Source organism: Canis lupus, chromosome 10 (assembly GCF_011100685.1).
Source record: "Canis lupus familiaris isolate Mischka breed German Shepherd chromosome 10, alternate assembly UU_Cfam_GSD_1.0, whole genome shotgun sequence".
NCBI lineage: Eukaryota > Metazoa > Chordata > Mammalia > Carnivora > Canidae > Canis > Canis lupus.
In genome coordinates, this window is record NC_049231.1 from 61,824,410 (window position 1) to 61,851,215 (window position 26,806).

Genomic DNA, 26,806 nt, shown 5'->3' on the forward strand with positions numbered 1-26,806 from the left:
ATTTATTAATAATTTGTAAGTGTTTTTTAAGTGTTCTCATGGTAAATAAATACTTTAAAATTTAATTCAAAAACTATCAAGGGCAAAATGTGTGGGACAGATAATGGGACATGCAGGCAGCCAAGGAGGGAATCTACCAGCTAGGCCAGGGCATTCGGCAATGGAGGCTTGAAGTTGGAAGGGATGCAGGGAAAATGGATACTTGCATGAAGGTGATGACATAGGCTCAGAGTCAGATGTGGCGAGGTGTGCAAGGGAAAGGAGAGAAAATTTGCAGAGCCCTTTTGGTAAGCTCTGAATACCAAGCAGAGGCATGTGGCTTGGCTTGCTGGGCAATGGGAGTCCAGGAAAGGCCAATTCCGATGAGAAGGGCAAGAGCTACCTGGAGGGAGTGTTAAACACAGCCTGTTTGGTGGAATCTTGAGAGTTGATGGAGCCAAGCCAGAGGCAAGATCAGGGCATTCAGGGGCCAGATCAAACACTGGCAGCCTCACCACTCAAAGTGAGTCTTCTGAAGTAGCTGTATGTGCAGGTCTCAAGTGGTTAATGCTGCTATCACCCTGCTAGATTGGACCTTTAGAGAGTTCTGCTTGGAGCCAAGCTTGACAGCCAAGCTGGGTTTTTCTTTTTTTTTTCAAGTTTTTATTTGAATTCTAGTTAGTTAACATACAGTGTAATATTGGTATCAGTGTAGAATTTCGTGCATCATCACTTACATATAATACCCAGTGCTCAACACAAGTGCCCTCCTTAATACCCATCACCCATTTAGCCCATCTCCACTCACCTCCCCTCAATTTGTTCTCTATAGTTAAGAGTCTCTTATGGTTTGCCTCCCTTTCTTTTTCTTCCTTCCCCTACGTTTATCTGTTTTGTTTCTTAAATTCCACATACAAGGGAAATTTTATGGTATTTGTTTTTCTCGGACTTATTTCACTCAGAATAATACACCTTAGCTCCGTCCACATTGCTGGAAATGGCAAGATTTCATTCTTTTTTATGGCTGAGCAATAGTCCGTTGTGTATATATATATACCACATCTTCTTTATCCATTCATCAGTTGATGGACATTTGGGCTCTTTCCATAGTTTGGCTATTGTTGATAATGCTGCTACAAATATCAAGGTGCATGTGCTCTTACCAATCAGTATTTTTTTAACCCTTTGGGTAAATACCTAGTAGTGCAATTGCTGGCAGTCATAAGGTAATTCTATTTGAGAGCCAGTCTTTGAGTAGCACATTCCACACTCTGGTCCTGGTTGTGGGTGAGGGGAAGAAGAATAAAACTGCTGCCTGAGAGGGATCCCTGGGTGGCACAGTGGTTTGGCACCTGCCTTTGGCCCAGGGCGCAATCCTGGAGTCCCGGGACCGAGTCCCATGTCAGGCTCCTGGCATGGAGCCTGCTTCTCCTTCCTACTGTGCCTCTCACTCTCACTCTCTATCATAATTAAATAAATAAATAAATATATAAATAAATAAATCTTTAAAAAAAAAAAAAAAACTGTTGCCTGAAATCAGACACAACATGGAAATTGGTGTGTTTGTGTTGTCAGCCTCTTTCCAAGGCTGAGCTCACTGTAATCCAGCTTGGCCTTCTTATGCAGTACCTTTAAACTGATTTAGCATCTGTGATTCTGACAGAAATGGGTGTACTATTATTCATCCAGTTGGGACTGTAGAATCTTAAATTCCCCCACTTTAAACTATACATAAGCCAATTACTGTTTTTAAAGGGGGAAACCATGGTTAAGATATGAAATCATAGAAAGAGAAGAAATTCAATAGCACCTCTTCATTCATTCATTCATTCATTCATTCATTCAACATATACACACTTATTTAAGCTCCTTTCTCATGTGCCACTGTGACAGGTACAGTAGGGCCATGACAATGTATGAAGCATGACATAGAAAGTCCTCCTTAGAGGTCAAGACAGCTGCTGTTTTTTTTGTTGTTGTTAATAGTAATACAAAACAACACATGATAAGTGCCAGAATCTTGTGAACAAGTAACACAATGGGAATTCAAGGGAAGAAAGAAAGGTTAGGGAAAGCCTAGGAGAGGCATTTCAAGGTGGCATTTCAAAGGATTGAGAAGCTGAGAGAAAAGGAGGGGATCCCAAACGGACAGATTGGAATAAGCAGGTTTATGATGGTAAAAATGAGCAAGACACATTTGGGTTGAGTGAGGCCTGGTGCTACAGGCTCTTCCACTTACCAGAACACAGCCACATAGTCAGTTCTGGCTGAAGGATGTTCATTGCCCCATGTGTCAATGCTCTCTCTTCCCCAGTATCCTGGTATGTAAGCCCTGCCCCTTCCTGCCTCTCCCTCCTCCTAGATCCTGTGGGAACCAGGTTTCCCAAGTATATAGACCCTGTGGCTTACTGGCCTTGTTAGCTTGGGCAGGTCACTCATCCTCTCTGAGCTTTCACTTATCTGATGATCATGCCCTCACTCTCCCATTGCTGTAAATGTCAAAGAGAGCCTACACTCAGTCACTGTAAGTAGGAAAGAGTCCTACAGACCTGTGTCATCATCATGTCTGTTGTGCTCACAGAAAAAAGTTGCCACATGAACATCAGGAGTACAACCAGCTACAATACCTGAAAGGATGAGATCAGGCCATGAGCAAAAATGGCGTTCCATTTAAAAAGGAGCCTTCACGGGCACTTGGGTGGCTCAGTCAGTTAAGCCTCTGCCTTTGGCTCAGGTCATGATCCCAGGGTCCTGGGATCAAGCCCCGCATCCCTCTCCCTCTGCTGTTCCCCCTGCTTGTGCTCTCTGGTGTGTTCTCTCTGTCAAAGAAATAAATAAAATTTTTTAAATAAATAACATAAAATGGAATCTTCAGTCACGGGTACCATGATGGCTGGGATGCTGAGCCTCATCATCAGTTCCCTCTCATTGCAATGAGGACAGAAAGAATAGACCAAGTTGATGGGTGGACATTTGGAGAATTGATGACAATTGTTATAGGTGTTACAGCCATAATTTACTGTCATGTTGCTTGGCACTTGGGCAGGACACCTCCTCTCTCTAGGTTTAAGAATGGTTCAGAAATACAACCTAAAAGTTATCTCTGGATGTCTTCCCAGGTGGGGGCTAAAATTCTGGATGACAGTAGTTTGAAAATGGTATTCCCATAATCCAAGAGGAGCACAAGATAAGCCACTGGGTGTAGGAAGACTAGAACTTCTACTTACAGTTTTTTGAATACATAATTGCATTAGTTTTCTATTGCTACATAACAAATTAGCACAAATTTAAGAGCTTAAAACAACCAAATGTCTTATTTCACAGTTTCTGGAGGTTGGAAGTCCAGCTGGACTTGATTTGGTCCTCTGTTTAGTGTCTCACAAGGCCAAAATCAAGGTGTTGGCAAGGTCACATTCCTTACTGAAGACCCTGGGGCAACATCCCCTTTCAAGATATTCAGGTGGTTGGCAGATTTTAGTTCCTTGTGGCTGTGGGACTGATGTCACTGTTTCCTTGCTGGCTGTCAGCTGGGGGCCAGTCTTTGCTCCTAGAGGCTGCCGGCATTGCTAGTCATTGTTTCCATGGTGACTCCTCTAACAACAGTGGGCTGACTTGTTCTCACACTCCAAATCACTCTGACCTCCCCTTGGTCACATCCTTGTGATGCTAGCGAGAGAAGTTCCCTGCTTTTAAGGTCTCATGGCATGTGGCATTGGATTGGGCACATCTGGATATTCCAGGATAATCTATTTTAAGGTTCTTAACCTTAATCAAATCTGCAATCTCCTTTGCCATGTAAGGTAACATGTTCACAGTTTCCAGGAATTAGAGCATGGACACCACTGGAGAACATTCTGCCTACTACAATTATAAAGAAAATAAGCTTTACTAATATTTGATAGATTGCCACTTTGGGATAAAGGATCAGTGTCAAATATGGTTCTAAAGGTGTCTTCAGGGAAAGGTGGGAATCCCATACAAGGAGGAGTTGATAGCAACACCCTCACTCGTTTGTTTGCTTTTAGCACATTATGACAGATTAAAATTTATACCTCCATAGAGGCTGGGATTCAGAAAGGAGAGCCCCAATTCCCATCTTTCATTTAGGCTTATATATCTTAGACTTTTTTAGCTATTACAGCCCAGGTATTGAAAAACCATATCTAGAAGCAAACTTCTGATTCACTATGTCACAGAGCATTGTACCATGATTTTCAAAAATAATGAGCCTATCCAACCCCTTTGCTCTCACTAAAAATATGATTATTTATAACATACTTTAGTATAAAAGGGTTTTCATATTAAGAGATTGAAATTGTTATTTTAAAATATTTATTTCATTTATATCAATTCTTAAAATTTTACTTAGCTTGTTTTTAAACATACGCAACATATGAGTACAAAGTGTATGTGTACATAAAGTATAAATAAATTAATATGCATATGTTAAGCATACATTCTCAAAAATGTTTTTACTGATAAAGTTGCTTGAGCAGGGTTTAGAGGATAAAGCCTGAGGTCACAGACAGAGACTGTGGTAGGGTAAACACAAACCTGCTGGAGTTATTCCAAAGTTCTTCAAACTTCCTAAATATGTCACTTTTCAAAATATTTGGGGTTCTGGTTGTGATTAATTTTTCAGGCAATTTGGAGAAGTTATTTTCCAGGTAGCCCCTTCCCCTGGCTATTGTTTTGGCCCAAGCATGTTAAAAGAAGAAAACAAAGTTTTCTTTCAGGTACTATTTCCTAAGGTGCAAACTGAGAGATGGGGTCTGGGCCTCTTGGTTGCTTGTGTTCCAGGTCCAGCGGGAGGTAAAAGCCTCTGAATGGCCATGCCGGGGGGCTTCCTGTGCAAGACTTTACACATTTGCAGTCCCATCAATCCAACACCTATGGGACAGGAAGCCAATGAGGTTTGTGGAGCCAGATAGCCAAATAAAAAAGGATCACTTTTTACTTTCCTGAAGTTAATTAATGCTGAATGGAACAGGCCAAGTACAAAACCGATGAGGCTTTCTCTAAGCGAAGACTCCACATTTTACCCATAAAGCCAAATAACCCTGACCCTGGGACTCCCACAAATGCAGGGCAGGCCTAGCTGGGAGGTACAGAGGAACTAACACTTTTCCCTTCACACTCCTTCTGGTGTTTCCCTTCTGGGTCTTATTTTTATTCATTTTTCCAGTTTATAAAACACACTCACCGATGGGCCCTTGGGGCACATGTGGAAAAGCTTAAAAGACACAAGTACAAAAACAGACTGACTTAGAGTCAAGAACGAAAAACATAAGAATTCTCCGCCATCTCGCCCCCACCCCTATTCCTGCCCCAGTTACATTCTGGGCCTTCACCTCCCATATTTCCTGAAAGGGCCATAAAGTTGGGATTTTTCAGAAGAAACAAGAGGTGGGTGTCAGAATTATTCTCTAATATCTCCATCCAAACCTTGCTCCGGAGTCTAATGCTGTAGCCTGAGGTGGTTTGGCAGAGGGGTTGCTTGAACAAGGAGTTCAGGACTCAGCAATGGGCAGTGGGGCCTCTTCATCTGGTTCCAGGCCCTGGACAGCCTCCAGGACATTCAGGTCACTTCCAAGATCTCCAGGATCCAGACCTTGTGCATACCAATTGGAAGCTCCAATTTCCCACGCCAAGAAGGGAAATAAAGACTACTCTTTGAGGGCTGCCTAAACAAGATGCTTTAAAAGGGCCACTCAGGGATGCCTGGGTGGCTCAGCTGGTTGACCATCTGTCTTCGGTTCAGGTCATGATCTTGGGGTCCTGGGATCGAGTCCCACATCAGCCTCTCTGCTCAGCAGGGAGTCTGCTTCTCCCTCTCCCCCCTCCCTGCTTGTGCTAGCTCTCAAATAAATAAATAACATCTTTAAAAAAATAAAAAATAAAAGGGCCAATCAGCCCTCCCTTTTAAAAAGAACGCTGGTGAAATTATTTTAATCTGCTCTTTTAGACAGCTGACAACTTGTAGTGTGGAGAAAAAAAGACATAGAGAAGTAGTGTCACTTAATCATTCCCTCTTCCATTAAACATTTATTTATTTACTTAAGATATTTATTTATTTGTTTAAAAATTATTTATTTAAAAAGTATTTATTTATTTGTTTGAGAGAGAGAGGGCACAGGCATAGGGGGAGGGACAGAGGGAGAAAGAGAAAAAGAAAGACTCTCAAGCAGACTCCCCTGCCTGGCTCAATCCCACAACCCTGAGATCATGACCTGAGCCAAAATCAAAAATCAGACAATCAACCAATTGAGCCACCCAGGCACTCCTGAACATTTATTTATTGAGCACCTACTACATGCTATGGGCTAGAGACACATCTGCAAATGAAACAGACTTGCCCTATCTGTGTCTCTTATAGTGTAGTGCAGAAGACCAACACTAAACAAATAATCACACCAAATACCTAAGCAATTTCATTTGGGCCTCACACAATGGGAAAAAAATCAGTGGACTCTGTGAATGCACACTTCGGGGACACTGACTTAGTCTCTGGGTCAAGGAGGGCCTCTCAGAGTACATATGAGGGGAACTCAAAGGATGCAGGAAAAGTAGCCCCATGAAGCATGGGGCAAGAGCTTTACAGGCAGAGGCCATTACAGAGGAGGTGGCCAACACCCAGCAGCCCCACACAGCGAGGGCAAGGGGCATGAGGTGCAGTTGGAGAAGAGCCAGACACACAGCCTGGTTGCCAAACTCAGGGTACAGTTTTCTTCTAAGTACAATGAGTGGACTGACATGATCCAATTCACATTTTTAAAAAGATCACACTGGCTGGTGTACAACTACCCACCTGATAGCTTAGGACTCTCTCTGTCGTGGGAGCTCTGAGAAACATGGTTTGAAAACACCTACCTGGGGAATTCGGATCATGGTCTTCAGTTCCCTCAGAACCTGACCTCTGTGGTCAAAAGAGGTGCTCTCAGGTGGTTTACTAAGAACCTCACATGAAGGGGTGCCCAGTTGAGTATCTGACTCTTGATTTCCACTCAGGTAATGATCTCAGGGTCATGGGATGGAGTTCCATGTCAGGCTCCATGCTGGGCATGGAGTCTGCTTCAGATTCTCTCTCATCCTCTCCCTTTGCCCTTCCCTCCCTGCTCTCTCTCTCTCTCTCTCTCTCTCTCAGTAAATAAACAAATCTAAAAAAAAAAAAAAAAAGAAAGAAAGAAAGAATTTCACATGTAGCAGATACATGAGAACATGGACAGGACAGACAGGATTCTGGGGTGAAGGAACATGTCATCTAGTGGAAGGTCAAGCAGGCTACACAAAGCAGCAAATCCCCAAATGCAGTGACCAGGCAAGAATTGAGAGTGGACTTCTGGTGAAGTATTCTCTTCCTGGGGGGCCTGGCAGGCAGCAAGAGGCCACTGTCCACTCTTGATTTCCCTTACTTGGTCAAACACTGCTTTCTCTGTCAGACAGTCACACTCCTCAGCCACAAAAGATCGAAATAAAATGAGGCTGTCTCCATGGCCTCTTAATCAAATGATGGAGCATGACAACTGTCAGGACACTATTTTTTACCCTGAGGCCTGTGAACACATCCTTCTTGAGGCAAAGGAGAACAAGCAAAACCAAACCATCCTGCAAATCTTTGGGCACACATACCTTGAAATGTCACTAAGGACCAGGATCCTTAAATCCTCTGGTCAGAGGAATCTTCCAGAAGGACAGCATTCTCAGTACCTGTTGTGTTGTGATATTTTCACAGGAAAGGGAAGCAGGGCCTCTTCAAACTGGCTACAAGCCCCGGTCCCCTCAAAGTTAACATAATGCATGTATTTTGCTCTGACTTTCTTTACAAACACAGAGCTGAGATGGGAGGAGGCAGGTAGCAAGAGGCAGGAGGGCAATCCTCTGTGATTTATTAATCCTGCTTCCACCCTTCATCCAATGCATGAATAAATGAAAGAAAAGGTGTACTCAGCTGAGGAAAAAAAAGAAAGAAAGAAAGGGAGGGAGGGAGGGAGGGAGGGAGGGAGGGAGGAAGGAAGGAAGGAAGGAAGGAAGGAAGGAAGGAAGGAAGGAAGGAAGGAAGGAAGGAAGGAAGGAAGGAAGGAAGGAAGGAAGGAAGGAGGAAGGAATAAGAGACACCCCCCCCCACCCCGGTCAAAACATGAAAAAATAGGCAATTTTCCCAAAAAGCCATTGCATAGGTTAAAATCGCCCCAGGGAATGTTTAACTTGTTCCTTGGTCATTTATTTGAGCTTTAGGCCACTCCTGGGCTGTGGTGCTTAATGGAAAGAGAGTATTTACCTTAGCAACTGCAGCAAACCCGGGATCCAGCAGGCATGCTGGGAGGACACAAAATACCTTCACGAAGGAGGCCATCAGCTAAGAAAATGTCAGGTTTCGCATTTGGGGAGGCCATCAAGGGATCTTTTAAAAATATTTTTCTGTTAATGACGGTTGAAGGTGGAGAAAGAGAAAGAGAAGAAAAAGGCACACTCAAGTTTCCCTTCTATTTTTCATCACCACCCCTGCTTTCGCCTTCTCTTCCTCCTCTCATGAAGAGCCTGCAAGCAGGTAAGGCAGACTGGGTAAAAAAGATCATTTGGGAATTGGGGTTCAGAAAGCAATGCCTCTCTTCATGCCACCTCGTGCATATATGAAACTCCATATAAAATCCTAAAGGTCATTTCCCCCATGAGCCAAAAGGTAAAAGGTATCCGTGCATATACTCTGGCAACTCTCCATGACCAGTCACCTGATCCCCACATGTAAATGGACATTTCACTAGCCTGTGTCTAATATCAGGCCTACCGTACATATACCCGTAGGTGCGTACACATATACATGTGCACACACACCCCAGGTAGCCCTCTTATATTCAGGAGCACAAGAAGCAGTCTACTATTTAGATGCAGCCAACTGGACCAGATAACACAACTGGCCTGGGGTGTTAGGGCCCAGATCACGAAAAGAGAAGCAATGAGCATTTTTTTTTTTTTTACCATTGGGCATTTATACGTTCCTAGGAGCTGCTAGGAACAGAGCTCTCTGCCTGTTGACTTAGCATAAAACGAAAGGCCAGGTTTTCCCAGCTTTTCATGGGGAGGTTGCTAATAAATGAGGGAAAAGGAATGCTGAGAATAGTAGGGGATGAGAGGGGGTACTGGCTGGGAGGGTAAGGTGTAACTCCAGAGGGAAGATACCATGTGGAACTCTTCTCTCAAGCAATGGAAAGGAGGATCAAACCCACACCTCATCTCCCCCCACATCACCATTTCAAATGCGGTATTCAGCCTTAGAATCTAGTCTTCAGCACTGGCAACAGAGTGCACATCTGTGTTTTTAGGACCATATTAGCAAACGCAGCCTCTGTGTTCAATAAGATAGGCTAGACTCAGGAACAAATGAACCCCAAACACAGTGGCCTCATACAACAGAAGTTTGTTTCCTGCTCACACAAGATCTTGGGAGAGTGCTCTGGTCTGTGAGCATCTCTCTCCCACACCGTCTCTCAAGGAACCAGGCTCCTTCTGTCATGTGGCTCTGCCATGCTTTAAAGTTTCATTTCCCTACAGTCCATGAAACAGGAAAAGAACATGGAGAGTCTTGACCTGGAAGGGATGCACTCCATGTCCACCCACATCCCTGATGAGAAACTGTCATGTCTCTACGTGGGACAGAGACTTGTAGCACCTTCTCAGTGACAACTCTATAACATGGAAAGGGACTATCTTTTCCACAGTAATTCAGAATCTTACATTCCCAGGAAAAGTCTTGGTTTGGACACAGTGAATAAGAGACTATGGTCATTTAAAAGCAGGGAGGTGGGACATCCGGGTGGCTCAGCAGTTGGGTGCCTGCCTTTGGCTCAGATCATGATCCCAGGATCCGGGATAGAGTCCCACATCAGGCTCCCTGCAAGGAGCCTGCTTCTCCCTCTGCCTGTCTCTGCCTCTCTCTCTCTCTCTCAGTGTCTCTGGTAAATAAATAAATAAATTTTTTAAAAAATAAAAATAAAAAAAAATAAAAATAAAGGTGGAGAGGTCATCAAGGAAGAGGGAGGCCAAGTACAAGTTACCTACCTCCCCTTGATTTGTTGATTTGATTGGTTGCTTTGTGCATGAGCGGTGTCTCAACTGTCTCCCACCCCATCGTAGGCTTGACTAGGTATGAAGATTTTTCTTGGTTCCACTGTCAGGAAAAAGTGAAGTCCAAGTGTATCACTGTCTGCAGGGCCCTGTTCTACCTGGTCTTAACTTACTTCACCAGTCTCCTCCCTAGCCTCCTCCCACCCCATCATTCAGCCCACATACCAGCCACATCTAGCTCCTTCTGCTGCCCAAGCCCACCATGCTCTGTAATACCTTTGCACCCTGCACACTGTTTTCTCTACATACAATGCGCTTTCCTCACTGCTGTGCTGGCAAAACTTCTCACACCATTCAAGGTGCAGCACAAACATCCCCTGTTCCCTCTTTTCTCATTCCATGATCCTTTGAACATACATCCATTAAAGCACTTAACATATTGCTCAATGTCAGGAGCGTCTGTCTCTGATTAGACCAGCAGTTCTCAACTGAAAGTGATTTTGCCCCCCAGGGGTCATCAGGAGATGTCTGGAGATATTTTTGATTGTCATGACTGAGGGTGAGGCAGAGTGGGGAGGGGGTGCTATTGGCATCTAGTGGGCAGAGGCCAGGGATGGTTGTTAAACATCCTACAATGCACAGGAAAGCGCCCAACAACAAAGAATTATCTGGCCCAAAATGTCGATAGTGCAAAGGTTAAGAAATCCTGAATTAGATAGCAAGTTCGTTAGGGTAGGGACATTCCATATTTTCAGAATCTCTTCATGTTGCCACAAGGCTAACAATGCACGCAGTAGGCTCATCATAAATGTTAGATGGAAGGAGAGACACATGGACCAACACCAGAGCAGACTGAAGAACAGTGAAACTAAGCTTACCTCCTGAGATGCTATTGGCACGTAAAGATGTGGAATCGCCAAACCTAGAGCTTCCATAGCCAGAGAACTACTGGCTAAATTGCAGGAGCTGCCAAAGAGAAACTTCAGAAGGAAAAGCACTCTTCCTGGAGGTTATCTCCAAATTAGGCATTTAGCTAAACACATTAGACATTATTTCAATACATAGTTCAAACTTTGGTTTCTTTCTCTCCCTCCCTCCCTCCCTTCCTATCTTCCTTCCTTCCTTCAACTTATATTCTGCTTCGTGATTTGTATAAATTATGTTTATCAATATACATTCTGAACTTCGTTTGTTCTACTTTGTGCATCTTCATACACTTTAGTCCTTGGAGCTATGAGGGGCAAAGTGTTCCATAAACTGGTTAAAAAGCATATTTTCAGCAATAACATATTTTTTAGACCAGACTTATTTAACTGAGGTTTGCCTGCTCTATGCCAGAGTAGGCAAGAACAAAGTAGGTGATTATTAGATCTAACCTGCTGTCACTCCTATGGTGTCTCTATACCAGGCCCTGCAGAACTTCCAGTTAAAGAAGTAGTGGCAGTACAGGAGCCATCCCCTCCTCGTCCCATGGACCACAGGTGTCTGTCTTCCGTTGCCAAACTAACCGCAACACAAGGGTCAGAGAGCAACCCTCACTCACTGGCTACTTCATGACTGTGGCCCAGGAACTCTATCGCTGGCAAGCTCAGAGGCCTGCAAAGCTCTCTCCCTGTGTGTGTCCCACATGCCATTGTGCCCAGTGAAATCTTCAGGATTTTGACAAGCATGTTCAGCTGAGTGAATTGGCTCAGGCCAATTCCAAGTTTTTACCAAACAAAATCTCTGTGCCAAGCACCGTGCTCAAAGCTGGAGATTTAAATAGAAATAAAGAACAGAACCATGGGGTGGGGGGTGGGGGGATGCAGACATGCTGACAACTAATTGCAGGGCTGTGTGTAAGCACAGTGATAACAGTAAGTATGTAGGGCCAAGGCGATAGAGCAGCCCAGCCCTGACCATGCATCACAGAGGAGAAAATGGTGGCTAGCTATGAGGGAGAAGAGGAGAGGAGGACACAGGCCCTCCTACAGCCTCAACAAAGTCCCCAGGCTTAGGTTCCTGACAATTTTAATGACAACCCTGTGGCTGGGCCTCCCCTTGGACGTTAGAGGGAACCAAGCTTCCCTTGTCCAAAGTCCCATGATTCCGTTTCATAGGAGGGGGTGGAGGTGGATGACTAAGTCAAGCCTATCAGGAGTTGAGCCCGCTGGGACCTGGGGGTCTCGTGCAGACTAAACATTTAAAACCCTGAACTCCCACAGATGTCAGTCTGGCTGGACGGCACAGTTGGACACCTCTGAATGGCCATCCACTCCCTGTCTGAGAATAAACAGGACCATGAACTGTTGGAATTTTTTTTGGTATGTGTGTGTGTGTGTGTGTGTGTGTGAGTGTGTGTGTGTGTTTCTTCTTTAAGGAAAGAAAGAAAATGGCATTTCCTTAACCCAGAGGTCAGAGGCTCAGCCCTTCCCACCTCAGCCCACACACACACCAATTCCCTCAGCCCCACGAGTGACTGCAGGAGTCAGACTTTCCCATGACTCTGTCCCTCCTCACCCGCACCCATCCAGATGCTATCAATGCTTCTGATCCTTTTCTTCCATGAAGACTCACCCTCATGTCTCTGGCTGAAGGGCCTCCTCCCTCTAGGAGTTATTATCTGTGCTTCAGATTTGTTCAAAACCTGAGATTTAACCTGAGGTATGGACTGCAGTGCCCTTTGTTGACTACCTAGAGCCCTGACCTGTCTCCCCGACATTACATTACACTGGGTGCATAAGTGGTGGCTCAAGGTGTCCACCTGAGGCTGGAGGAGTGGCCTCTTCAGTCCCTCCTGTAGTCCCTCTATGGTGGAGCTATTGCTCCAGAGGAGTCAGCTTAGCTTTTGTGCAGACTTTCCACATTACCACCCCAGCCCCAAATGAATCATTCAGTTTCACTGCATTAGCAATCCTTTATATACTACATTTCTTCTCAGATAACGGACAGAGATCTCTCAGGTAAGAGATAGAGGACCCAGGATCCAGCAGCGATAACCTCTTCCTTTTTTTTTTTTTTTTTTTTAAGATTTATTTATTTATTTATGAGACATAGAGAGACAGGCAGAGACACAGGAGGAGGGAGAAGCAGGCTCCATGCCGGGAGCCCGATATGAGACTCGATCCCGGGACTCCAGGATCGCACCCTGGGCCAAAGGCAGGCGCTAAACTGCTGAGCCACCCAGGGATCCCCTCTAACCTCTTCCTACAAATGTCTGTCTGTACACTCTACAGCCTCTCCTTCTTACTGCCAAGGTAGCCGCAGCCACCTCAGCTCCAGCCCAGGGCCCTCTCCTTCTCCACCTCTCTTTGCCCCAAAGGAGATGCTAAACTGTGACAGCTTGAGAAGTCTGTAGGGAAGCTCCTGTGACATCTTCTTCCACTCAGTACCACCAGAACATCCTCAGGGAGGGTCTTAATCATGATGAAGAGAGAGTCCATTTTCAAACTTCCTGGAATTCAGAGGGGCCAGTGTGCACATCTTTAATTTAATTACTATTTATTATTTATCATCCCTTCATAAGCTTGGGAGCTTTGAGCCTGTACAGAATTAGACATGTGTACTACAAAGATCTGCAACTCAGAGTAAAACAGATTAATCACTGGCCTTCTCCCTGGTTTTTGTTTTGCTTTTGTTTTTGTTTTTAATTTTTAAGAAGTGTTTTTACCATTCCTGCTTCTCCCTAAAATGCATTTACCCTGAATTAACCTCACAGAAAAACTCCCTCCCCCAGGGAGCAAAAGGAGGGCAGGTATATTAACAGTCAACTCAGAGCTGACCTTTAACCCCCAGCCCTTTCATCAGAAGACTGACCATATATTAAGCAAAAGGGCCAGACCAAGGGCAGCTGCAGCCGCCTCTGGCCCCTCATCCTTATCACAGATCAGATGCCTCTTCTCCTGGGCTGGCTTCAATCCAGAAGCTCAGTTCAGCCAGTGCAGACAGTTCCCTGTGTCCAGGCTGGTTCCAGAATCCAGGATTCTTCCATTGCCCTCAAAAACAAACCCACTGGGGCACCTGGATGGCTCAGTGGTTGAGCGTCTGCCTTTGGCTCTGGATGTGATCCCGGGTCCTGGGATGGAGTCCCAAATCAGTCTCCCCACAGGGAGCCTGCTTCTCCCCCTGCCTTGGTCTCTGCCTCTCTTCTCTCTGTGTCTCTCATGAAAAAATAAATAAAATCTGGGATCCCTGGGTGGCACAGCGGTTTAGCGCCTGCCTTTGGCCCAGGGCGCGATCCTGGAGACCCGGGATCGAATCCCACATCGGGCTCCCGGTGCATGGAGCCTGCTTCTCCCTCTGCCTGTGTCTCTGCCTCTCTCTCTCTCTCACTGTGTGCCTATCATAAATAAAATAAAAATTTAAATAAGGGATCCCTGGGTGGCGCAGCGGTTTGGCGCCTGCCTTTGGCCCAGGGCGCGATCCTGGAGACCCAGGATCGAATCCCACATCGGGCTCCCAGTGCATGGAGCCTGCTTCTCCCTCTGCCTGTGTCTCTGCCTCTCTCTCTCTCTCTCTCTCTCTCTCTCTGTGACTATCATAAATAAATAAAAATTTAAAAAAAAAATTTAAATAAATAAATAAATAAATAAATAAAATCTTAAAAAAAAAAACAGAGCCATTGCCAAGACCTAGATGGCAAAGCCAGTCAGGACACTTGATCTGCTATAGAGAGGCTGTGGGGTAGATTGAAAGATGTTTATGGGATGTGGCTGGAGCTACTGGATCCTGGGACCTCCCAGTCCATTTTTATCAGATCTCTACCCCTCACCTGAGAGAAATGTAGGTATATAAAGTATTGTTAATGCAGTGAAACTGTGGAGGCTGGGGGAGCTGCATGGACAATTCATATAAATTAGCAACAGTTCTAAGTTGCTCTTTACACAAGTGATGAGGCAGTCACTCCTCAAGGTGATTTTATTATTCAAGGAAGGTTGCTACACTCTCCTAATCCCATCTTCCCAAAACACCCTTTTCATCTTTCAATTTGATGCCTAAAATCCCTTCCATAAATTAGAAAGCCTTTATTCCACAACGGGAGCTGAAGCTACAGAATGCCTCAAGAAGTAACTCATTGGCTTTAGTTCATGCCCACAAGGCGTAGATGGCGTCTAGGACTGGCCTCTGGGGAAATTTCAGTGGGAGGGCCAGAAGGCATGGAGGCAGCAACCTCTGACGGGAAGAATCTGATATTTGGAATTAGACAGACCCGGATTGAAATCCTGGCTTAACCCCATACTAGCTGTGTGATCTTGGCTAAGTTACTTAATGTATCCAAAGATGAGCTTCTTCATATGCAAAATATTCAACTCACTGGGTTAGACTAAAAAATAAAGGTAATGGCATAAGTAAAATGGCTAGTGCATAAATGGTCAGTGGAAACTCCAAAAACAGAAGGGGAGGAAAAAAGAAAATGGTCCTTTACTTGTTTTACCATTGAACCCAGAATCAGTATTAACCCCTCTTGAGATATAAATAGGAACTCATTAGTAAAATCAGCTGAATAACTGGGAAAACCACACGCTCATAAGGGATTTAAGTGACAACCCTACTTTGATCTATATTCTACACCAGGTGTCAGCACATTTTTCCTGTGAAGGGCCAGGTGGTAAATATTGCTGGCTTTGAGGGCCAGTCTCTGTCACAACTACTCAACTCTGCCACTGAAAGCAGCCAGAGACTTAGATAGACATAGATCCATAAAAGAACAAGCATGTCTGTGTTCTAATAAAAACGGTATTTATAAAAGCAGGCAATGCTCTGGATTTGGCCCCTGGGCTATAGTTTGCTGACCCCATTCTCTATCAACAAGTCCTTCATTTTGTGGCTTCTTTTGAGCATCACAGGGCTACCTCTAAAGATCCACCACAGTCCAGACTAGAGTCTAGAAGACTCCAGCCTCCATACTGGAATTAAGGAGAACAGAATCTTGGGCACATTCACCAGTTTCTTAAGCCCTCCAGACTGCCACTAGGTTGAGTAAGTCCATCTTTGTTAGGGTTTTGGTGGTTTTTGCTAATACTTGGGGAAAATGTGCTGAGTCCCAACCCCAGACTAACTGGTCATGTGAACTGAAGCTCGGTTTACCTTCCTCAGGAAAGAATCATAGGTAAGGGTGGCAAACAATGTGACAAGCAATGTATTCCCTTCCTGGCCTTTATGTCAGGGCATGCTGAAACACAGCCATGAGCTAGAGCAGATGCCATCAGTCTGTTTTGCAGATCTAAATCCTGAGATGGCAGGAATGAAGAGATTTACCTGCTCAAGATCTGATGGCTAATTGTGGCTAATTCGTGACAGAGTTAGAAATGAAATCCAGTTCTTGCTCCCTTTACCATATCACAATTTTTCTTGCTTTTTCCCTGATTTTAGGACTTTCAAAATTGACAGCGAGACAGTATCTCCCACACTGACAGGGACCAAAGTTTTCGAAGAACAACTAACAAATTAAGAAAGCTCATGTACATAGGAATTAGTGGCTTGCTGTGTGACTTGTGATGTCTCAGCCATATTGTGAAGATTATATCCACATCTTTAAAAACAACCTCTGCAGCCTAGAAACAGTGCTTGGGAGATACGGGGTGGGGTGGGGGAGGACAAGGCTGTGGCTTTTTTGCATGGTGGTTAGTTTCCCCAAATTGTTCCTGGCATCCCGTTTTTTCATGCAAGCAGATCATTAACCAGGCAAAACTGACCTTGATGCATTTAAGAACAACTGTCAAAATGGCAGCTGGTACAAACAGGCACTGAGCCTTCATATGCTTGAGAGTACTGCTTGGTTTCTGCAGGGATTCTTCCCACAATGCACCAAGCAGAAGAGAATTCCTCTCAGCTCCTAAAAGTAAGGCAAATCATGATTTGGTCAGGAGTGTTAGTTGATCGAAGAATTCAAGCCTCATCCTGAGCATGTTTGTTTTCCCTCTTCCAATACCCATTTTAAAACTCCGCCTTTGCCCCACGGATTTATGTATAAACCACTAACTCTTTGAAATAAGGGCTAAATATAAAGCTTAAGAAATAAATAATGACTAACATATATTGAGAGCCAAATTCACGTCAGGCACTTTGCATGCAATAACTCATACAATACTCATAATAACCTCACAGTCGAGTTATTATTATCCCCATTTTCCAGATGAGAAGTGAAGAATCTCAGAGAAGTTACCACTTGAATGACACTCTGGATTTGAACCCAGGTCTATGGGCTTCCAAGGTCCTCCTGCCCTTGCTGACTTATGCTCATTAATAGAGCTGCCCCTCTTTCATAAAGCTCAGATAAAGTTTCACAGGGAAACTGCTAATTCTGGTAGCTCACTCTCCCTCTCCCTGGTCTTCAAAACTCGGGGTGTCCAAAAGGTGAAGGAGGTAAGTGACTACAATATCCACCAGTCTTACCCTCCTTTATAAAGTGTTTTTGGGGAGACCCAGAGACACCAGACACAGAGAGGTGTGTCACTGCACCATCCCAGTAAGGATGCTCATGCAGAACAGCAATGCTTATGTGGGGACTGTAGTGATAGGGATAGATGTCCACAGGATGTAGGTGAAGATCAAAGCCACTGTGAACTCTGGTCCATAAGGTGCAAGGTAGGCCATGACTAGCCCACAGTACCCTGTTTATCCCCCACACGGAATAGCAGCAGATGGCCCCAGAACTCAAGAGTCTTCATTGCCACTCTCAAGCTACTTCGAACATGTCTGACTGCCCGGTTTTCATTCATCACCTCTGAAGTTTCAAGGCATGACCTGACCCTGGGCTGCAGACCCAGGCTCACCTTCAAGGTTGTGAGTAAGAAATATAATACCACTCCCTCCCCCCAGCCTCCTGTCAATCCCCAAGGCCCCAGACAGCCCACAGGAGCCCAGGAAGGGGTTGCAGACAGGCCTAACCAGGGAGGGAAGGGAGCACATGACCCTCCAGGGCTTTTCATGCCACCACATGAAAAAAAAAAGGTGATAGATCAAATTTCATTCATTTCTTCTGATTTATGGAAAGCAAGTCTCAGAGTTTGGGCAGGAAGGCAACACAGAGAAAGGTCCCTTAGGTACAGAAACCCAGACAGCCTGGTGTACGGAGGGGAGGGCGAGTGACACACTGTTTGACAAAGGTGTCATATGATATTAAACACGGTCTCAGACCTGTGAACACTGACCTTTGCCCTCTTTCAGTCCCACCCCTTTTTCCCCCAGCTTCCCCTCATTTCAAATCTGAAATGTAGATTTGGCTTGAATACAAAATACCTTTCACCCACCAGAACTGAACATTTGCACACCCGACTGCATTGAAATGATACAATGCTGGGGTCAGAGTAACACAAAATACTAGGACCACTAGACATAACACAGACTCTTTATTTCTAAACACCATTCTAGCAGTTCACAGTCCCCAACCCCCCACCCCAAGGCTCAAATGGAAGAGAATTTCATTTTATCTCCTCCTCAGGCTTGTTTTGCCTTCACTTTCACTATTCATTCAGTGTCTTGGTGCTTTCTTTTGGCTTTTATAAATATATATATGTATATATGTGTGTGTGTATGTGTATGTATGTATATATGTGTGTATATATACACATATATGTGTGTATGTATATATGTATGTGTATATACATATATACATACACACATATATATACACATATATCAGGACCTTATTTAAAGATCTTTGTCCAGCCTCTTGAAAATAGCCCCAGCTAGGGGAAGGTACCTTCAGAAAGGGTGTGGAAATCTGTTTGCAACTTTCTAGAGTGTAATTCTAAACCACAAGGAAGAATATCCTTCCGCCCTGTGCAGCTGAAAATTTTAACAAACCACAACTGCTTTTTCCACTCAGAGGCAAGACATCCCTTCCAGCTGAAAAACTAGATTCTGAAGAGAAGGACCTATAGGAAGATTAATCACCAAGAGGATATCCTCTCCTCCAAACACTTACCTTTGAGTTCTGAGTGTCTAGTTGTGTGTGTGTGTGTGTGTGTGTGTGTGTGTGTGTATGAGGGAGTATATAGACATGTGCATGCATATATATATGTGTGCACAAGTGAGTAAGTACATACAAGAGTGAACAAGTGACTTATGTGTGTGCAAGTGCTGTATGCATGTATGTAGATGTGCGTGTTATGTGAATGTATTTATGAGAATATATTCAACTATATGTGTGTGTTGGTGTGAGTTTATGAATAAGTGGGAACATGTGAGTGCATGTTCATGCAAGTGAGTGTACATGTGTATGTGTGAGTGTACTAGTGTTTGTCAGAGTTGGTGCACATGCATGTGTGTGCATAGTAATGTGTGTGTGTGTGTGTGTATGCCTAGGTTTTTAAGGAAGTAACCCAGCATCTAATTAATCAGCTGGATTAGGAGCCTATTGGCTACATCTGGAACCTGCCCTCCACCCCTTGCTCCATAAATCAGGCAAGATTGGGATTGAAGTACCTGGAGGTGTGCAATGAGCTGAGGGCCACAGAAAACACAAAGCAGCAAACACTCTGGGGAGCCACTTCTGTTGTTGAAAACATTCAGATGTTTGTAAACTTGACCTCGAGTCCCTGGAAAAGCCTACCACAGGAGGGAAAGCCTATGGCAAGATGAGGCCATGTTCTAAATGAAGCAGGAGACAGCATGGGATTCAGCAGAGCTGCTTGATTGCCCAGCTCCTTAGCTGGTCAATCTGCCCCAAGTTTACTAGATCTCCACAGGAAACAACCACCCTGGATCAAGGAAAAGCTGCCCAGCCACAGGGCCTCCTACATTTCTACATTTGTGGGGCAAATGACTGATATATCCTAATGCATCCAAACTGCTTCAGCCCTCCTAAAACCTTCCCCATTCCACCTCTACCCAAGCATCTGCTCCATCTCATTTGTCCCCAGCATTCGACCCACCAAATGACAAAAGACTCGGAATTAAATTTTCCTTTTTTCCCCACAAATTTATGTTCTTCACTACCCGCTTATATTTCTAATCTCCTAAACTCATTTAATTATGTCCAGAGTAATTAAACTTGCTATCAGGGGGCATCTGGAAGGAAAGTTAATACATTTTAATTTGACTTATACAATGAATAGTCGATCCCACATACAGTGTGGGGGGAGGTGCTTGTACACACACATTCTTGCATAATATGCTCATGGGGATCCTGGGTTGCAGGAGGTTCTCATGGTGGGAGCTAGGAGGATTCACCCAGACAAGCTAGGAGACCACGAACACCATGTGGACAAGGCCTTGGGGTGAAAAGGGATTAGTGGGGAGTATTAAAAACCAGGCAGGGTGGGCTTTCAGAATTTCAAACACCCTTTTGACAAAACAAAGTCCCTGAGATTTAAACCAAAGATCTTCCTCACTAAGAATTGAAGATTTGTAATTCCTTTAAAAGCAGAAGGGGGGAGATTTAAAAAAAAAAAAAAAAAGTGTGGCTTGTACTGAGCCTGCCTCTCAAACTGAATTTTTAATGAAGGCTTTTTCCTAAACTAGCCTGGCAGGGAAAGGTGAGCATTAGCAAAGGTCCTACATGACCCACCTCAGAAGGACTAAGAGATGGAGTACTGGCCCACTGTAGGTACAGACGGTGTTTCCATCTACAGGCATGCCAGGCTGTGCTCACACCTTTCTTAAACCAAGAGGAATAAGTACGCATAATTTACAAAGAACTTTGAGGCAGGAGGTCCTGCTCAACACTTAACAGGCTGTGTGACATTGAGCAAGTCCCTTCACCTACTGGCTCCCTGTGACCAGCTAGCCTCAATTTTGTCATCTGTGAAGTGCAGGGTTGAGCAGGAAGCTTGCCAAAGTCCCTCTAGCCAGGATACTCTGATTCTATCCCTTCTTACTTCAGACTTCCCCAAGGAAATGTGCCTCCTGGTGAGAAAGGGTTGTAGGCCAAGATCGGCTGGCAGTAGAGTTCCCCAGCAAGGGACATTAATCCACAAGGGGACAGTTAGCATAACTGAAATTTAATCAAATAAATGGCTAAAACTTAATTGTTAAGTGGGAGCCTGCCTATGCCATCTGACAGATGGCACACTCCCTAATCCTACAGCTTACTGCACTGCTGGACGCCATCTGAGGGGCAGGGTGGGACCAAAGCGGTTCCTGCTCACCTCCCAATTGGCCCCGGACCACTCACGCTCACGGACTGGTGAGGCCACTTGTCACCAGAAGGCCCCATTATGCTAACAAGCAACCAAGATAAAACATTAACCATTTGAAGGGGCAAAAGATCCCTGATGGGAAAGACTCATGGTAAGAGAACACACCTCTCTGGAAACAGATGTCCTGATCCTATAACACAAATTGCAGTATCACATCCCCAAAATACAAGCCCTCCTATAAATCATTCAGGGGAGCCTGTTTCGTTTTCCTGTTCTGATGAAAGTGACCCATGTGTGGGGCTCAAGGCCAAAAGTGCTGCCACACTCGAGAAACCCCACACTTCCCCACAGCTTACTGTAAAGGTGCTGACCAAAAACCACCACAGCCGGAACCGCTTCCCCTGCTGCCCTGCACAAGTTGGCATTCCCCAGCCCTCCCCTCCTCCTGTGCCAACCTGACTAAGCCCTAAGGCTCAAGACACACAAGGCTCCCTTCTCTTCACCTTCCCGGGATCATCTCACATACATTTGGAAGCTAGGTCTCATCTTTGTATTTCCATACTGCTCCTTCTGCCCCTCATAGTTGGGCATTCTCTCTTATTCTACCCAACATCACTTGTTTCATGCCAACATGTTTTCTCTCTGTCCATCCTATCTTCCATAATCAATCTTACTAAGGTATGATTCACATAAATAAAGCTCACCAATTTTCGGTGTGCAATTCAGAAAGTTCTGACAAATGTATAATCATGTAACCACCACCACAATCGTGTACATCATCTACATTCTCTCTCTCATCCTTTGGCAGTCAACCCCAGGCCCCCTGACTCTTGGCATCCTGTGATCTGTTTTCTATCACAATTGTTTTGGTCTTTTCTAGAATTTCCCCTACATGGAATCATTCAGCCTGGACTCTTGTGTCTGGCTTCTTTTGCTCAGCATAGTACCTTTGAGATTCACCCATATTGTCACAGGCACTGGTACTTCCATATTTTTATTACGAAGTAGAATTCCACTGCATGGCTAGACACAATGTGTTTGCCCATTCATTGGTTGAAGGTTTCCAGTTCTTCACCACTACAAATAATTCTGCCATGAACATTTACGTACAACTTTGCATCATACTCATATTTTCTCATTTCTCTCATCAGCAGAGAAATTGCTGGGTCACATGGTCAGTGTGTCTTTACCTGTAAAGGAAAGTTGCCCAGCTGTTCTACGGAGTGAGTGCACTATCTTGCATTCCCACAAAAGAGAGTTCCAGTTGCTCCACCACTGGTTGTTAATTTTAATTTTTGTCTTTTTAATTTTAACCATTTCATATATATAATGGTGTCTCCTATGGTTCTAATATCTCTAATGACTATTGAAGTTAAGTATATTTCTGGGTGTTTATTTGCCATTATGTTTATATCCTTTGGTGAAATGTCTGTTGTACAGATCTTTTGCCCATTTTTTATGGGGTTGTTGGTTTCCTTCATTATTAAGTTGTAAGAGTTCTTTAAGATACAAGTTCTTAATCAGATATATTTTTTACAAATATTTTCTCTCAGTTTTATCTTGTCTTTTTGTCAAGTGTCTTTTGAAGAGCAATTTTCAATTTTGATAATGCTCAATTTATCAATATTATAGTTTGGTTGTGTGTGTTTACGTACTGTTTAAAAAAGTTTTTGTCTAACCCAAGATCATATAAATTCTTTCCCTCTGTTTTAGAGTTTTAGCTCCTACATTTAGATCAATTCAAGTTATTTTTGTGTATGGTGTGAAGTGAAAATTGAATTTTTTTTTATATATATGGTTTCTAATTACTCCAATTCATTTGATGAAAAAGTTATCTTTTCCTCATTGAACTGCCTTTGCATCTTTGTAAAAAATCACCTAATCATATGTGGTGTGGGCATCTAGTCCTGGACTCTATTCTGTTCTATTGATCCGCATGTCTATCTATACACGAACACCATCATGTCCTGATTATTCTAACTCTACACTAAGTCTTGAAATCAGGTAGTATAAGTCTGCCAACTTTGATTTTCTCCTTCAAAACTGTTTTGACTATTCTAGGTAATTGCATTTCTATATAGATTTTAGAGTCAGTTTGTCAATTTCAACAAAAAATCCTGCTGAGATTTTGATTGAAAATGCTTTAAATCTATTGATCAATTTCTCTCCCAATTATGTTTTAAGCTCCTGGAGGACAAGGAACCTATCTTACATTTCCCCATGGTTCCTGAGTGATGGTCAAATACCCACCTTCAGTGGAAATATGGCTATGCCTGGGTCAGGGAAGGCTGAGAGCAAAATGGGAGAAGGCACTGCTGAAGGAACACGGGTTAGGAATGGTGAGGAATCAAATGCAGACATGAAGACAACGAATGGGAACTCTTGGGTGGTGTCATATATCCTGGGACTGGGAGGAAAGTGGTTACTGGGAAGAAGCCAGTTTCTCTCATAGCCTATGTTTCACAATCAGGGCAAGTTCTAAGATGTCCAGAACTTGGAAATTCTAGAGGGAGAGGCTGGGGTTCTTAGAGGCTGGGATCAGGTAATCACTGAGAAATGGAATGGAACTTTACATTTCTGACTCCAGCTTCCACCTAGCAAGAGTTGGAAAGGGCTTAGAGATCATCTAGTCCATGTTTTACAAGTGAACAAAACAAGAACTAGAGAGATTAAGGTCACACAGTTAAATTATGAATTAGTAGCACAATTAGGACTAAAAAACAATACAGGTCTTTGCCTCTAAGGTCAGAGACCTTTTCCATCATATCCGAGCCTCTTTTTTTTTTTTTGGCAATGCATATCCTCTCCTACCTGTCAACTAACACAGCCATTTGCTTCCAAAGCTGGAACTCTAAGAAGTTAATCGGATGGTTGTTCCAAAAAGTCAGAGGGTGGTCTATGGTCTCCCTACGTGCTAATCTCCCTTTTTATCCACCCACCAGGAGAAGTCATTCTTGAGAAACCTTAGTGGCTTCTCTTCAAAGTGCCCACTACAATCAAACTCCCATTCTCTGCTCTTTGCTTCAAGCCAGGTTAGGCTTTTCCAGGTACTTTGGTGAAATGGGAAGGGCTCTTAGCCAGAAGTTAGGAGACCTGGTCTCTGAACCACCTGCCCCCAGCTCACTGGACAAATCAGTCAACTTCTCCAAACCATAGTTTTTTCTCCTCTGACAAATAAGAATAACACTTACACTATTGGCTTAAAACATTGTGAAGATACAGTGAATATAGAGTGGAAGTGCCCTCCAATATCTATCTATAAGCTGGAATATAGTAGAAGGTATGAGGATGAAGAAAACACACACCAAAAGCATGATGCCTCACTGCCAGAAGCAGAAATTACAAAGGAGGTTTAGGAACATGTCCTGTATGCATACTCTTTTTTTCCCTAGAATGGAACTCCTCTCTGCTTGTAGGAAAACTTGATTTGGTCCTTTTATTCCTGGTGTCTGTAGATCTGTATGTATGGGTGAGTAGACATCCCAACTCTCTGCCAATTTCCCCATCTCCCTCTCTCCATCTGGAAATAAAACCTGCACAGAATTATTTAAGTCATCTTTCCTCTGGCCTTGGAAGCCCCTCCCACTCCCAGGTAATTGTGCTGCTCAAGCCCTCAACTTGCAGCACCCCTACTCCAAAGTTAGGCCAGTGTCCTAGCCCATCTCTTGAGAGGCTTCCAGTCATGCCCCTCCTTTGCCTCAACAGCTATCTCCAACAATGCAGGGCTAAATTCCCCTGTAAATTGGCTATGGCTATAGAGTTCTGAGTCCACCCAAGTACAACTAAGAGGGAAAGAACCATAAAAGTCATCAGTGATCACCTCCTGGATATCAAACACTGCCCAGAGTAAAAACTCCCAGATAAAATTCAATCTCATTTCCAGAGACATGCTCCTTTTGCTTGCATTTCTCTTCCCTAGAAAGGAGATCCCCCTATTTCTGCTAAGACTAAACACTGCTCATGTGGAATAGCCTTCTTCCTGGTAATGCAAGACTCAACTCCCATTCCTAGAAGGCCCCAAATTCACTGCAACTGCAATTGACTCTAGGCTTTGCTTATCTATCCTGCTTGGAGCAATTTAATTACTAAATTAAGGTAATATCATTGTTTTTCTAACCACAAATGGTGTTAAAATGATCAATGTCACTAATGGGTAGCTTGATCTCTCTCCAGCCACCTCCCCCACCTGCCTTCTAACCCCTCCCCCCTCCCCCCAAGGAGAACCAAACTATCTCCTCTCCTAGTGAGAGTGCCACATTTCCATGCAAATTGAGTGTCCAGAGTGAATGAGGTGGGGGCGGTTCCCAGACTTTCTCCATGGCTGAGCTGCTGGAGTATTTGCATAATAAAATGCGTTAACAGCTTGGAATTAATCATAGCTGCTACCCTGGATGGCCTAAAGAACTATTTTCCAGGCCCTTATCTGTGAAAACTCTGGATGGCATTTGTAGGTAATGGAGCCTCTGTATATTTTTCTAATTATCATTACATTTTTCTATTTGTCTCCAAAATGTGCCCCCATCACAGAATATCATAAAATGCTGTAGTTTCCTAGGATGTTTTTATTACATAAAAATCCTTAAGCACTCAGTAAATTACACCATACATGCCTTTATGCACAAGATTACACTGGAAGAGAATGAGTAGATATTTATATGATAAAGTGGACAGAGTATAGACTTTGGAACCTAAACAACCCTGGTTTGAGTCTTCCTTCATAGATAATTGAGGGAAAGTCATACATCCTTGCTGAGACTTGGTTTCCTCTGCTGTAAAAAGGGGATGTGGTAGGCTGCCTTCTGGTATCCACACCCTTGTGTAATCTCCTCCCCTTGACGTTGGCTAGATCTAGTGGCTTGCTTCTAACAAAAAGAATATGGCAAAAGTGATGGGTTGTCAATTTCAAGACTGGGTTACAAAAGATTGTGACTCTTCTCTCTCAACTTGCTCACTGTGATGAAGCTGGCGACCGTGAGCTGCCCTATAGAGGCCCACAAAGCAAGGAACCTAAGATGGCCTCCAGGCAACAGCCGGTGAGGAACTGAGGTCCTCAGTCCAACAACCCAGAAGGAACTGAATCCTGCCAACAACCACTGAGAGAGCTTGCTCAGTTGAACCTCAAGAAGATTGCAGGTCTAGCCTGCACCTTGAAAAAGACTGCAGCCTCATGACAGACCCTTAACCCAACTAAGCTGCAGCTAGATTCCTGACCCATAGAAACTGGGAGACAATAAATTGTGTGTTGATGTCAATGTTAAGTTTTGGGGTAATCTGTTATATAGCAATAGATAACTCAAATAGGATGTCAAAGCATGTAAGCTACTTCACTGAAACCGTGACCTCCTATGAGATAGATAATAGGGCTTAAAATAGCACAGCACCATACAGATGTATATTATCACTTGTTTTTGACCCAATAAATCATTCACTTTCCTAAATGCTTAACTTGCTTTTTTGTCTGAACAGCCAAAGGAAGTTCTGCTTCCTCCAAATGTCCCAATCCATATATTTTCCAGGAATTCTCATCGCTGTTGCAATTTTCACTTTGGAGCTTAGGGTTTGTTTTGTCTGGATTGTGGGCAGGACCACCTCACAGAAGATAGTGGGTGACAACGATGGGAAGTTAATTGTCAGTTACAGGAAGACTGTCCCCACAAAACTATTCTTTGATGAACTTTGTCACAGACCAATTCCTACTGCTA

General features: G+C 43.9%; 1 long non-coding RNA gene across 7 annotated transcripts in view; it reads right to left on the reverse strand.

The window, feature by feature from the left end:
• The window catches only part of LOC102154951, a 144,821-nt gene that overhangs the window by 104,006 nt on the left and 14,009 nt on the right, over positions 1–26,806 (reverse strand). For 4 of the 7 annotated variants that reach the window (XR_005366065.1, XR_005366061.1, XR_005366062.1 and 1 more), the window contains exons 2-5: positions 16,716–16,855; positions 10,920–11,007; positions 10,036–10,144; positions 2,607–2,798 (exon numbers count right to left, since the gene is read on the reverse strand). The exons of 1 other annotated variant lie outside the window; for it this stretch is intronic. This is a non-coding gene — a long non-coding RNA (uncharacterized LOC102154951). The remainder of the gene's footprint in view (positions 1–2,606; positions 2,799–10,035; positions 10,145–10,919; positions 11,008–16,715; positions 16,856–26,806) is intronic. 2 more of the 7 variants (XR_005366064.1, XR_005366069.1) reach the window with 2 other exon arrangements.